We start from the raw sequence: 15671 nt of genomic DNA, 5'->3' as shown, positions 1-15671 counted from the left end.
TCATCCCTTTATTTTATAGAGAAATTATGTTTTGATAGTTTGCAGCGGGAGTCATAATTCCTATAATAATGACCGTAATATGACCGGCGCGCATATTACTCGCGCGACTCCCGCAGTAACAATCCAGTAATTCTTCGTAGTCGCTATAACGTTAAAATTACCAGGTCAAATTACTGTCAGATGACTGTACTAATAACCAGTAACAATTACAGAGTCAAATTACCGTCAGATGACAGTAACATTTTGAAAGTAAAAATTACTTCGTAATAATAACGTCCTGATGTAGTAATTGTGACTCATTCCAAAAACTATAGTTATTTTGCAGTAATATGACAGTAATTTTCTTCAGTCCTGGCAACGTTACATTTATGACCGTCATATTACCGTATTATTACGAATTTAGTCATATTTTGCGGATTGGGACTTGTGTGACTATAAGTATAGCCAGAGGAAGCAGAGAAATACGATTGTGGATTGAAAAAGCGCTCGAAGGTACCTATGTGAATATTGCATTAAGTTTTCCTGAAGGAAGAGAAGTGAATTGATCTCTATTCTTATTCAAAGTATGTAAAACTTTTTTTTTTGTTTAGTGTATATTATATAGACGAAGAATAATCAAACAAGCGTAATTTGTATGATTTTAAAATATATAAAATATGCATTTTTTTCTATTAGCTATGTGGCATCAAATATCTTTCCGTTACATAAAGAAGGATAATAAATCGTTATATGTGAAAATAGGTTAACTTTAAAAATTTAAACAAAATAAATTTTCCCATCAGACTGTACAAACTCATTTTTCTGGATACTCCACACACCATTCAGATTATATTCTGAATAATTACATGAGAAGTGGGGGAGGGGTTTATTGAATTTTCTGCCCATATTCATGAAATATTTCAAGCCCATACACTTTTCCACACGACGTGTCCTTTCCCAACAAATGCACATACTTTGCTTATGGGGTTGATGTGTGTGTGGGTGTGTAGGAAAAGTGGTCGATTAAAATTTATGGATATAGCTTCCCATGGCGTGTATTTGTCTCCATGGTTAGAGACTCTTCTATTCACTTTTCCTTATAAATTGTGACTTTTATATCTTGTTACCATGTACTCCGTCTTGTATACGCTTCTTTCATTGAAAGTGCAATAAATTTTCCCGTCAATTTTCTCTAAATGTATCGCTTCAGTGTTATTTTTTTTCTTATCAAGAGCAAGCAATAAAACATAGAACATGTGTCAATATCACACTCACAGTGTGACGCATAAAGTATTAAATATTCCATGAGGAAGGAATTTTATTGCAATAGTCTATGTATAACTAAATAGAAAAAAGTCACACTTAATAATTCAGCTGAAAGTTTCTCGCCTTTTGGGACAAGTTTGGTTTCCAAAGAACAATAAAATAGCAAATAAACTTCATGCTTTCACCGAGGGATTTCGTCATTAAACGGGGGAAGATTAATCATTTCTCCCACATTTATCATTAGATCAATGACGGTAACCTGAACATACCCATTCCCAAATTCCTCAAACACTTACATTCAGGGCGTTAACTTGAGATTGGTCTCGTTGATAGGGTATCATATTGAGAAATATATTTGCCATAAATCAGAAGGTATCCTTTTTAATTGCTTCAGAGCCCTTGGAGAGGCCCCCAAAGGAATGCGGTGTAGCTTATGAGAAATCCTTCCTTTAATTGAGAGTTTATTACGGATGGGAGAGATGATTGACTTAATTGCGAATTGGTGAATTACATAAAAGCCTCACAGTGTGTATTAATATTCCATTCACGAACACTTTATACCACCTCTAAGTATTCATTGTAGGTGTTAGTTCTCATTAATTTTCACCGCACAACATAACCATTTTACAGGAAGGGGCAAGCTTGCTGTTTGCATTTTCCTATGGTGCGTAAACTCATAAAGTTTTACTATAGAGTCCATCGAACCTATACCTCTTACATAATATTTAAGATCTTTTGAATTGTTTAGTAAGAAAAAAAAATAGTTTAATAATTTTTTTGTTCTCATGCTTTTATTTAATATTCAAAACCAATTTTAGTTGATCGATTACAAAATTCTATTATTAAAAATGTAGGGGTAACAAATAAATTTATCAATAGGATACATTCAGGATGTAATCAAAATGTTTATCCTTCTCTCACGTTCTCTTTTATGTATCGTTTGTAAATATTTCTAGTGTATATATTATGCAATAGATTCATCCATTTTATTATGTTCTTTTACATAAAATATATGCAAAGCAACAATGATAAAAGAATATAAAGTGTTCAAAGTTAGTGGAGCAAAAATAACAGGATTTAGTGAGACAAATGTTTGCCATTCAGTAATTTATATAGATTTCCTAGTGTTGCATACTATATACAATTCTGAATTAAATTGAATAAAAGTAACTTGAATAAAAAATTGTGAAGAATGATGTGAATTATATCTCGTCTATTTCGTGTTTTATTTAATGATAATTTGCACATTAAGAATATTCTGTGTACATTAACTTACGAAGAAGTATTCTCAAAGAATAATACAGAATGTCTATAGAAAGATTTTTTTTCAGAAACAATTCCAGAGAAATAGAAAAATAAAACTTTTATTACATTTCTCAGACTTGTGCTTAGGATGATTATATAAGAAAAACTCTCATCATTTTTTATAGTTTGTAATTCTACCCTGTGTGGAAGGATTGTTCTCATTCTCATTCAGAAAGAGTACGACAATTTAAGTTGTAATTAATTACCAAAATGAATTTTCATTGCATTTCAAGCATATCTCATAAAGCTGACGTGTGGTTTTAATTACATACGTAATCGTATACTATTTTGAATGAGATATAGCATCTTCCCACAAAAGCAATCTTTTGGTACAATTGAATATAGAACGTCATAATATTAATCATAGGTATATGTACAATATATAAGAAGCAGCTCTGCACCATAGTGTTTTCTCATGTGCTTCCCAAAAATATCATCAATCATTGTCTCATTAAATTAGAATTAAACAATCAATTAAAAGTGCATCCCGTGAGAATTTTATTCAGCAATATTAAGGAAAATGTTTGAATTTAACTTGAGATTCATTCTTATGAATAAGCTCTACCATTAAATTATAGAAATTGAGCAGGACATGAGAAGAATGATTGAAGGAGGAACAAATTAACATGAAAATGAGAGATAAAATGACTCCCAATTTCTGGAAAGTCCCTTCAAATTTAAATTTCTTTATCATGTGAAGAATGACGACCTACTTAATATTGTGGAAGTCCATCGATGTCACTTCCAGAAGGACTCCTTTGTTGCTTGAATTAATATCTCTCAGACCGACTGTCCGTCATGATTTGACACTGATTTACAATTAACACGTGCGCAGGGCTCACCGAAGTGATGAGACAAGACGGGGTCACAAATGGATTTTTGAGTACCTAACGCCAGAAAGTAAATTGGAAAACAATTCCCGACGATGCTCCTCGTGAATCTCTCATAGAGAACCAAATATCGTGCCGGTCGGTGGCACCATATGTTGAGGGATTCAATTAAGAACCGTGCACGGACACGGAAAAGCTCATCGAAGCACACATTCGATGGCCGACTTTAGGTTGTTAATTGTAAAAATTCATGCAGAAATAATACTTAACTAAAGTGAATTTTTCAGTCAGATCTTATTAAAGTATCCCTTAAAATGGTCTTTTTCGTATAATTTTTGGAACTGTGCACTAAATGATCTACGCGATTTTGCAATTAGATCACTTATATACCTACCTAGAACTTGTTAGAAAAGAATGTAAAGTAGGTACTTGTTTATTGCATTTTATATAAAAAGTACTTCTTATATTCTCTTAATCGATATATTCCGACTTGAAGATTTTCATATAGTGAACAATTTAAAATATGGAAAGAAGAAGTAGTATGTCTCCCAAAAGTATTGTATATATTATGTGAGTGACCATTAATCTTGTGTGGCGCTTGTGAAAAATGATTTTTGGCCAAATACGGAGTTTCAATCCCCTTCCGTTCTTGGATTTAAAAGCATTTGCAAAAAAAGGAACAATGTTTTTTTTTCTGTGTATGAAATTCCTTTCTACACGCTAAAAGCACCAAGAGCACACTTGACGAGAAGATGGATAATGTTCTAATTCTTTTCTCTTTTGTTAAACAGCTTGAAAAATATTGATGTACAGTACGTCAAAAATAGAAAAAAAAAATTGTTATATACACACTATGTATATGTATAGGTAATGGTAACGTGCAAACGATTTGAAAATTATTATTCAACGTAATAATGATTTTATCGTTGAGTTGTAATAATTTGATTCATCAGTTGTATTCAAGGTGTGCGTGCAATGTTAAATTCGGATGTTCTTGAGAAAGTTGTATAAATTGCCAATGAAGCATCTTCCTTCGACACCGGAAAGTCTTAAACAGGCAAAGATGCATCGCGAAATTGTCAACGCCGCATGCTCTTGGAGGGGGGAGGAACTTGGAAGCATGACAGGATGCACCGGAAAGCCACCCACTTGGGTGAAAGTTAGAAGCGCTCCTAGGAAGGAGCTTATGGAGCGAGACGATGAGATGTGGCTGTGGGATTTATGGCATTTGGCGATGGCGTAATGGAGCGTCACACAATGTTTTTATTTGTTAGATGTTTCCACGAATTTGTGAAATTGGATTGCCTCTCAATGCCAATTGATTCTCTTTGGATCACAAGACGCCCAATGAGCCCCAGAGCCTCAGTTGTACATTCTATAGGAATTGCATCAAACATTAAAGGTAGGCAAAGAAGGAATCAGCTAGTGAATCTGACCTCAAAAACACTTTCAATCATTTGATGAAATTGAAGGAAAACCTTTGGGCGGCCACGAACTTTTGGACTCATGATTTATAAGAGTTTTGTTGATGACAGAATGAACTCGAGAGGTCAAAGATCCATATGGATAAATCAAGTCAAGATACTTCTCTCCAAAAAAATCAGGAAACTTGTATCAAATCTTATAAATATACTAAATTAATGAATAAGAAACACGTGTAAGGAAAAGCGATAGAAATTTTCCAATTAAAAAAAATCTCAATTTAATGATGAAGAGAATATTCATTCATATCAACGTCTAAATACGCTTCCCTAGAAATTAAAACTTTACAAAAAAGAAGTCTATTGAGTTGTATGTTAATTAAAACTTTGTGACTTTTTCTTGGAAAGATGTGAGAAACTAAATTGACTCACCGATTGAGCTTGGTCGGTGGTGTTGCGTAGGGAACTCCCAGGTAAATTTCAACTGGTTTGAGGAACTTGAAGGAATCCAGTGGGAGGATAAGTCCCTGGAGACGCCCATGACGAGTCTGGACGATCCTGGGATTTAGCCGAGCGTTTCTGTACAGATTCTCAGAGGAGCATAATGTAAGATGGACGAGAGAAATCAGAGTCCATACGAGCGGCAGTCGCCACATCTTGGGGTTCCTTATGCCACACCCAAAATCCTGCGTCTCATTTCATGGAAATCCTATATGGCCATTCTGTCCAAGAATATTTCTCCACTCACGACTGTCCTGCACTTTTCCCACAATTTTTATCCATAAATGGCAACAATGTGGGATAGAATTACTCTGATCACTGCAAATCCATCCTCTGTACCTGCATCACTTCCGCCGAATTTAATTGCAACCTGAAAAAAAAATAAATAAAAACAATTTTAATCAGTCAAATGGAATTAATGCTTTTCAATGGGATATTCATATAGAGAGAGAGAGGATGCATCACATCACAGATTTATAACTGGCATGGCACCAAATACACGTACAATAGATGCTTTGTGTGCAAATTGGGGGTGAAGAGTGCATCTACCTATTAATTTGTGTGAAAATGAAATATATGAACAGAAAAAAAACAATCTAAATAAATTTGATGCACTATAATGGCCCAAACAGACAATTTGTTGGAAAATCTGGATAAAATTGTTCTGCAAATTGAACCCAGGAGTTTTTTTTTGCAAAATACTGATTTAATTGGTGCCTCAATTGAAGCCGCGCGCGGTGCAAAAAAAATCAAATTCAACACTTATACGGGAAGGATGTGAATTTTGAGTGAGAATCTCGCTGCAGAAGTAGACATTTATCAGATTTTTTTTATTCATTCCTCATTCGCAGCCCTCATTTGAGATGCAGAATTTCAATTCGCACGTGAAGTGAGATTTCTCAATGGTAGAAATTTTTCACCAGAAGTTGGTTGTAATTAGATTTGTGTAGGAAAGTCAATCATAACGCGTCCAGTTATAAGAGTTGGTGTCCCACAACGTATAGAAGTTTGTTTATGCGTTGTAATACTATTTGTGAGCAGTATTAGTAAGCAAAGGTGATTTTTTTTGTGAACTTCAGTAATTTGATGCAAAAAATGGTTATATCTCTGGTTCTATAAGGCCTACAGAAATTTCTTGACTAGTTATGGAAAGCTATTGAAATAAGCTATAATCTGACATATGTTTCGATACATTTCAAGGTCACCACTAGAAAACAAAATGGCGGATTTTTGTTTCACCAAAACAGTTTTTGGCATTTTTTATCCTGAAGGAATAGTTCTATAGGTTTCTGATGTTCTAGAAAGTTGTAGAGTTTTGCAAAACCTTTAATTTGATACCAAGTTGAGCAAAATCGGACAAGCAGTTCAGGAGATATGGCTCTTAGAACTTTTCAAATTCAAGAATTTTTCTAACTGCGATATCTTCTAAACGGCGACATAGAATTTCTTCATTTTTGGACTGGTGAAAGATATTGAGTCAGGCTACAACATATCAAAATTTAAAAGATTTGCATAATGGGAATTCGGAGATATTGCCCCTTAAAGTTAGGCAATTTTTGTTTTTGATTTTAGCGCCTCTTGCGGATGTTTTTGGAACTTGGAATGTTCTAGACAGTTGTAGGGCTTCTTAAAACCTTTCATTTGATACCAAGATCGTCAAAATCAGTCAAGCCGTTCTCGAATTATATTGAAAAAACACTTTTTGCTTTAGGCCGCCATATTTGCTAAACCGCTTGACCGATTTTCAAGTATGAATAGTCGATGAAAACGTCTCACTGAGCTCTACAACATACTAAAATTTCAGACCTCTAGCTGTAAGGGAAGTGGTTGACAGTATTTCAAAATGGCGGACGGCGGCCATATTGGATTTTGAAATTGCGAAAAAATGAAAATTTACACCCACATTTCTATAGAAAACTTTAAACCCGAAGTCTCTATCTGTTACCGTTCTCGAGATATAAGGCAAAGTTTAGAGTCCCGGACGGCAGGCCGGCAGGCCGGCCGGATCAAAAATTTTCCACCACCATTTTCGTAATGTGGGATGTCTAAAACGTGCTCATACCAAGTTTGAGCCCGATCTGAGGTGGTCGGTTTTTCCGACGATTACAATACTTGGTGTTGGCCACGAAGTGGAACACCAACTAATTCGGGCGAAGTGTGGGAGATTGAAAAGGGATACCGAATTGTAAGTAAAGGACGAGTTGTAATTGAAAGAATGCGAACAATGGGATGAGGCAGCTCGCGAAGAAAAATTTGTCTGCAAAAGAAACTTTTAAATTGCTTTTTGTTTTTTTTTGCCTCATTTTTTTTGCAATCTTTCTGTGCATGAATGCATTTCTTGTGGTTGAAAAGTAGTTGAACAATGGAAAACCAAATTCGTAGATTGTGAATTGTTGGCATAAAGTGGTGTCAAATTGATGAAATTGTTTTTGTAGTGCCTGAAAGAATTACTGTTAGAGATTCTAAAAGAAAAATACATAATAATGTAGAAAGAGTTTCATTAAAGCTCAAAAACCTCGTGCTTTAATGATTTTAGTAAAAAAAAAAAAGCTTATGTTCGGATTAATACATCTCTTTACCGGAAATGAGTGGCTTCATGTTAATTACGAAAACCTCTCAAAATTCTCCATAATACGCGATAATGAGACTCAAAAATAATTGTTTTTGAATAAATTTTTCAACGAATGAAGAACATTTTATAATTTGTTACTTTGAGGAAAATTACGTGGAGTTCAGAGAAGAAGGAATCCCATTGACATCTGACACTGTAATTTCGATGAAACAATCGCTCCATCGCACTTCACCCACCCGCTAATTACTATCATTACCCCGAAGTGCCTTTGGGACAACAATAATCAATGCGACTAAATTGCTTCTCAAAGCATCGGAATCAATAGGAAACTGCTCTCATGTAGACAACTTTGAGAGAAACTGCTCTGAAGCCCACTCAACTCAGTTTTCTTAGTGGGATGCGTCGCATTGTGTTGTGCATTGGATTGTTTAACGAATAGCACTGCAAATTGAAACTATTTGCTCTTAAATTGCTTCACTAGGAATGCATAACCCTTGTCTACGAAAAGATGATTTTACTCGACATTCATAAGATTATCCGGCGTGGTTGTAAAGAAATGAAATCTCTGAGATGGAATTCTGCCGCTGTTGACCCACTTTTCGCTATACGAGTGGATTCCTCACTAGCTCACGTTTATTTGGCTGCGAAATGATGTGGAATGAAAACACCAACAGTGTGGGGATCAAACTGCTGTGAGTCGTATATTTTTCTTCAATTTTCAATCACAACTTTGGGCTATATACGCGGCGAAGGCGGAAATCGAATGTGAAAATCGGCTCTGCCATGGCATCTTCCTCATCCGCATCAGGTGAAACAATCCCTCTCTCGAGTGTTTATCCACATACATACACACACATGATTCGGGGTGTTTGCCTTGGCGTGGATCACTCAACTGACTCTCTAGGATGGGGCAGAAACTCTGGTTCTGCCCCCATCACATCACCCCCAAATCGCGTCGTGTTTGAGGATACACTCGCGCGACAGGGGGCATCCCGTGGCAATTGCTGAGCTATCTCAACCATTATTCTCACAGTCAGTGCTTCAAACATTCTCTCCCTGCCACGTGCTAGCCCCAAGCTCATCATCATCATAATCATTGTTGCCTTGTTATTCATATTACAGTGTGTCTTGAATTTAAATGTTACCTAGCAATGTCTCATGCACATTTTTTTTTTTTTGTAAAATTTTCGTCGTACATAATATAATGTATACACTATACATACATATATAATATTTGTTATTTTATGATTTTAGTAACGATACATTCCTAGTAACATATTGATAGTCAAACCAACAATTTTATTGTCATTAATACTGAATCACCGATCACTGACAAGGGAAGGTTATACATTTAAGAGTACGGAATGGCTTGAAATTTTCACCAAATATTGTTTACAATGTATAGAAACCCTGTGTTAAGGGTTTTTTTCTACAGATCCGTAGTTTAATAGTTATAATTAATTAAATTTTCCCATATAAAATTCATTTTGGGAGAGCAAAGCGCTGGAGAGAAACGCAAGAGAGAGAACTGCGCGCGCGTCTGTGTGAGTGAGTAGTGGTAAGTAGCGAGCGCACGGGCAAAGAACTGCTCACCACTACTCACTCACACAGACGCGCGCGCAGTTCTCTCTCTTGCGTTTCTCTCCAGCGCTTTGCTCTCCCAAAATGAATTTTATATGGGAAAATTTAATTAATTATAACTATTAAACTACGGATCTGTAGAAAAAAACCCTTAACACAGGGTTTCTATACATTGTAAACAATATTTGGTGAAAATTTCAAGCCATTCCGTACTCTTAAATGTATCATCATATCTATTCCCTTGTGAGCTCGAAAAAATTTTATAAACTTTGGCTTGTTTTAAAGAATTTCTTCTAATAATTTTATTTTAGACCTAGAAGATTTTGATCCAGAATTTCAAGAAATCTGTAGGAGATATAAAACTAAATTTTCGGCGTTTTTCTTAAACACTATATACTCAGCAAAATCGAGCTTTTCTTCATGCCAAGACAATTGTTGTTATGGAAATACAGCTCATTTTCCACTTTCCAGGAAAAATATCTTAGCATAAAAACAAAAAGAAATGCAATTTTATTTGTTTCGAATGATAACTATCATCTGTCTCATTGTCTGAAATTTCCGTTTATGCACGACATATTACACTACTCTGATGAATTGTTTTATTATTCCTACGATAATTGTTTACAACGCAGAACTTTCGTAGGAGAATAAATTTTGCGACAATAATTAAATAAATTCAAATAGATTTTCCACTCGTCTGCAATATATAAAATACATATGAAAAAGAGAATTTTCAACAAACGTCTGTAAGTACCTATGTATATATAAAAACCTATACAGCATACATACATATATTCATTATACCCCATGAGGAGCCCATCTGCACATGAAAAGGAGATTATTGTGTATTTTGTTAATTTCACGTTTTTCATCCAGCTTAATGGAAAATTGTGGGCAATGAAAGGAGATTTCTGGAAGTGGTGGGTGTATATAGTAGAATTTCATTTCTCTCTTTTACCCTGGTACCAAATACTATTGAATTCACTTGGAATGAAAACGTTTCGTGCTCACACAGTAATTGTTTGGATTTTCATTCGTTTTCGTGAGTGAGAGAGAGGAAGAGAGAAAGAACTTATAGTATAGAATAGGTAAGAGGGAACAAAACTCGGGTTCCGGGGTCGATTTTTTTGTTGCTCCGCACCCATCGCATCCCTCGTCCTATTCAATTCGTTCCCATTCACGGTGGAGCCACTTTCATGATGGGGGTGTAAATTGGAACACTGACTGTAATTTGTAGTCTCGACGTCACGATTGAATAATTTTTTTTGTCTCCTCCTGGAACCGCTGGAAAAGGTGAATTTTTCACCATTGCGTTTTTGTTAAACTTTCCTCCACCCAGGCAGTTCACATACTGGCACAGGCGGAATGAGATGTCACGGTGAATATTTCATCCCTTTCAAGTGAATCTCCGGAAAATTGACTGAACGAGGTAGGTATATGTATGTACCTACATTATACTTAAGTCCACCATCGCGTATTTATGATGTGAAAATTTTAACTCCTTCATCCAAGCAAGAGAAGGGGATTTTGTACCGAGGTGTGCGAAAGGTCATCATATATGCAGTTTGATTACGACTGTTCTATCCATTCTATCAAAGGATTACGACATAAATTATGTACAGGTTTCTCTCAAAGTGTCTTTATGCAAGCATAATTTTCTTTTTGTATATACAAGTGAATTGCGTGATTCAGGTAAAGTCTTCCTCTATTGCGAAACGTTAAAATAATATATAACACAAATATTTAAAGCTATCATAAATTTTGCAGATATCACTGGCCACTTAAATTAACTGTGTTGGTCCATTTTTTTTTACATATTATAGTAACTTTACCAGCATTGAGAGTTTCTAAACTCTCAAGTGAGATGAAAAGGGTGGAAAATGGTAATTTTATGGATACGATTGAGTGCAAATTTTTCTCATTTAACAATGTTGCAAAATTCAATTCATTTCAATGCATCCTGTCGATTTGACTACAAATAGTAAAAGGCTTTTACGATGGTGCTAGAGCATCTTATTAAGAAAATCTTGTGTAAAACATAAATTTTAGCGTGTGGTAGATGGGAGGACATGAATATTTGTTGTGTAAGCTCATCAACATTTATCCACAATCCGTTCATTAGCATCATGTTAAAATCGAAAAGTTAGAAGAAGATACACAGAGCACAATCCTTATTTATGTTGCCGAAAATGTTCACAAAACAAACATTTTCATTTTAATGATTTTCCTTTTCTTTACTTTTCTCTCTCATTTTCCCCTTACTCTGCCCACACCTAAATTGTTTGTGTTCTGCCAAAAAAGGGAGACAAGACTTTCTTTATTACCTACAAATTCTTCACTAAGAGAACGTGCTTCTCGTTGTCCTCACAAACTTTTCCTCAATCGACTACGCACTCAGTGAAAGGCGATCGATAAATCATCAGATGGGAATCAGTATCTAATGCTATATGTATATGTACATACATATATAAGATGAAATGTACGTATGTTCCTAACTATGCTACATACCTTGACAAAAAAAGATTTTGTCTTTTAGGAAGGCGTTAAGATTTAATTAAATTCACTGATTAAACTGTGAAAAATACTCAAAGGGTCAGATAATTAACTTTTTTAAATATATAAGCATAAAACAAATCATTTACGTTGTATCTTTAGAACGTGATAAATCTAGAGAAATTGAGTTAATATCCGGTAAAATATCGAAATAGTATATATAAAACTAATAAGTTATGTGGGAAAGACTCATAAACTATGGATTATAAATCTTTCTGTAGGATACGTCTGTTATTTATGATGTGTATGATACATACATGTGATGTTATTGGCTTTTCCCCAGGGTATTCACAATATGCAATTTCTAAACAAACACATAGTGGTACATATTATGCCCACGTGAAATTTGCAATGCAATGAAGTTTATTTTGTTTTCCAATATGACTATACGAAAACAAATGATCTTCAAGTTGAGTTAATTGAACTTTTGGGACATGCTGTGAATATGAAACTTTACCTTCACACACAATGCTTTCCAAAGTCGGTCTCTCTCCCTCTATTTCTTGGTAAAGTTCCTCTAAGAAAACTCCAAAATTGCATCAAAATGAAAGAAATTCATACACAATAGAAATGATAAAGTTTTCCTTGTGCAACGCTTTTCTCATTCACAGATAATTTATGAATTTTAATGGATTTCACGACACTGACAAATTAATATGTTAATTAGATATAATTATGTATGTAGATAGTTACATGTTATTAAATTATAAACATTTTGTTGGAATAAATGTAGAATGATTCAAAAATTTATTCTCATTTCTAATAATTGCCAGAAATGTTATCATTTATATTTTAATTTATAGGTATTCTTATTAGCACACTGGCTTTGCTTAACAGAATAACAATTATTTGGTTAATTATTAGATGGTGTAGCTAAAGTGTACGCAACAAATCGTTTAGCACTTAATCAATATCAAAGTGAATTTGCGGGTTTCCAGTCATGGAACTAATCGATAGGGGTATAAGGTTTGAAAATTATTCGTATAGCATTATTTAAGTACCTACTTAAAATGTATGACACACTCATTTAGGGGATTCTAAGCGCAGAAATATTACTACGAACAACAAAGGGGTGAGATCGTGAGATCAAAGTTGGAATAGCATAAAATTTGTATGCGATAATGAGATAGCCCAAGAGGGGTCTAATTTTCCAAAAAGGAGAGAAAAGTGTTTTTCTCACATGAATAATGCCACAGTTGTGGCTTGGATTCAAATTAGTTCACTAAGCTCCAACCCCACTCTAGCAAAATATGGTATATACACACACGAGGGCCTCGAGTTAGGGAAGGAATTGCCACTGTTTGAAGTTAAAGTTAATTTGATGTATAGCAAACGTAGCGTGTTTTTCTTTTATTCCTCCCATACCACCCAACTCTAACTTATGCGGTTCTTTTTCTTATTTGGCAAACTAAAGAGTCCCCTTCTTTAAGGTCCGGATACGGAAAGCCGGATACTATGAGGCTACATATTCTCTAATAAACTCTGCATAAAGAGGCAGCAATTTGGTTAATGAAAAACACAACACCCACAATTATCTCTCTGACCTATTTACCGCAACAATTTCTACGTTGTTGTGTCACTCATTGTTTTGTTTGTTCTGGTTGTTTCCATTCATCCCCATTCGTTAGGGCCGGAAACTCCTCCCTTCCTAACCTCCCCCATTGCCCATTCACTGCTCCTTACCGTCAAAAGTGTGTACATAATGTGAATTTTAGATCTGAAGGTCATTGAAACTTTTACCAGGCATTCTTACATAATTCTTTTGTCCAAGTTCAATTTACTTTCATGATTTGTAGAATTCTTATAATTATATATCTTATGCTAAAAAGGAAATTTTACTCAATTCAATTAAACATAAAATATCGCAGGGTTTATGTTATATCTATCTATATACCAAGTAAGATATTATAACAAAGAAAACAAAGAAATAAAATTTTCTTCATGATAAAGTGATAATAGTGTCTAGCATCATTTTTTCCATATGCCTTAAAGCATTTCTTAAGAATAGAAAATCTCTGATGTGCCAAAATTTTAGCAAACACGAGTTAGCAACACTGTACAGGTTATATACCACATGTTAACATTTGCTATGCTGATTTTGAAAAGCACAAGAGGCACGTAATATTCACCGAAGAAGAATTTTAATTAATGAGCAAGTTTGAAGAACAAAATTAGCAAGAAGATTAAAAATTTTATATCACGATGCGGAATGTATATAATAACACCATAAAAGTATGTAATAACGAGAACAAAACGTTCTAAAATCCATATAGTATATAATGAGCTTTAATAATGTAATCTAATTTTGATTACTTCTGTAAATTCAACCACCTATACATCATATAAGGAAAAGGAACTACTATGGGAAATCTGTGGCGTGAATTACAAAAGTTTCGTTCCAGAGTGGAAATTTTAAAATTTATGTGAGAAAAAGTACCCATACTGTTGCTATCTGTGGAAGTGAATCTCACAGAGAACAAATGCTCAGAATGAGAAGGTATAAGAAAATAAAAATTTCAGTGGAGGAAATTAAGGATTAAACATGAATCCAATGGGAGAATGATAAATTCGGGTGGAAGAAAGCCAAGTCAAGGTGGGTAATGTTTTCTTTCTATTATTTATCCCAATACCATAAGCGCGCGTCTCATTCGCTTGAGCAGGATTAATAAGAACGTGCTGTCTCTTTTAGTAGGGAAACAAGATTAGAAGATGCGTGTGACCCCCTCGAGCTTCCACCTTCACATAGCTTCCATTCACATATGACGCACTCAATCTTCATCACCCTCATTCCTGAATGTGCGACTATCGCCCACATTTTTATCCGACGCGCACTTTCCGGACGCCGAGATAAGCGATATGGTGACAATGATGAGCTTTTTTCCGCAAAGCTCCCGAGAGGATGATGAGAGAGCGAAAAATGGCGGATTTTATGTGATTCTACACATACAATGGCGTTGCATTCGGTATCGAAACACTTTTTTATGCTTGTCCATCTCTCAGTTTATAGTCAACCAACACCGCAAAATATTAGAGAGAAAATATTTGCTAATGCACATATAGGAAATTCAATTCCTCTATTTTCGTGCATCACAGCTTTCAAGAGTAAATATATAAAGTGAACTTTGAAATTCTAAACTCTATCACACAACGAGAAGGTAGATAAACATAGGAAGATGATTTATGATGAAGAAATAATTTATTAAATTCAGCGTTGGCAAGATTTAGTTACATAACATCCTTTTGATGCTTTATTAGTTTTTACATAATTGCTAAAGTTCCAATATAATATTTTATATAACCACATAGACTAATATAGAAATTCTAGCACAAACACAATCGATTTTATAAATCCAATATTTGCTTATTTAATGCGAAATTTCTCATTTGTCACATCACAAATTCAGTGCAAAATTTGTGAATATGTACAGAGACGCTAGGGAAGTTTCGTATTCCAACAAAGCTTTATTTTATTCACTAACGCGTTTTGTGTTGTAACTTCAATGAACAGTTCAATAGGAGATACAATTGTATTATTTAAGACCTTTTTAGAATTTTAGTGAGTTGATCAATTCGGTTATACTTTAAATAAAAATGAGTTTATTCATTTTCTTTATTCAATCATTGAAATAGTAGAAAATGGTTAGTCCCTTTAGTGAAATTTTA

General features: G+C 34.5%; 1 protein-coding gene across 2 annotated transcripts in view; it reads left to right on the top strand.

Annotated features, from left to right (window-relative positions):
- The first annotated feature begins 445 nt into the window (after positions 1–445).
- Positions 446–15671, top strand: part of LOC129796979 (neuroligin-4, Y-linked-like) — a 78234-nt gene continuing 63008 nt past the window's right edge. The window contains exons 1-2 of one of the 2 annotated variants that reach the window (XM_055839167.1): positions 451–563; positions 14529–14601. The gene's annotated coding sequence lies outside the window, so the exon portion shown is untranslated. Of the gene's footprint in view, positions 564–14528; positions 14602–15671 lie in introns of both variants that reach the window. The other variant, XM_055839166.1, reaches the window with a different exon arrangement.

This window comes from Lutzomyia longipalpis, chromosome 1 (assembly GCF_024334085.1).
Source record: "Lutzomyia longipalpis isolate SR_M1_2022 chromosome 1, ASM2433408v1".
NCBI lineage: Eukaryota > Metazoa > Arthropoda > Insecta > Diptera > Psychodidae > Lutzomyia > Lutzomyia longipalpis.
The sequence above is the reverse complement of the archived record's forward strand: the minus strand, read 5'-3'. Positions and strand labels throughout refer to the sequence as shown.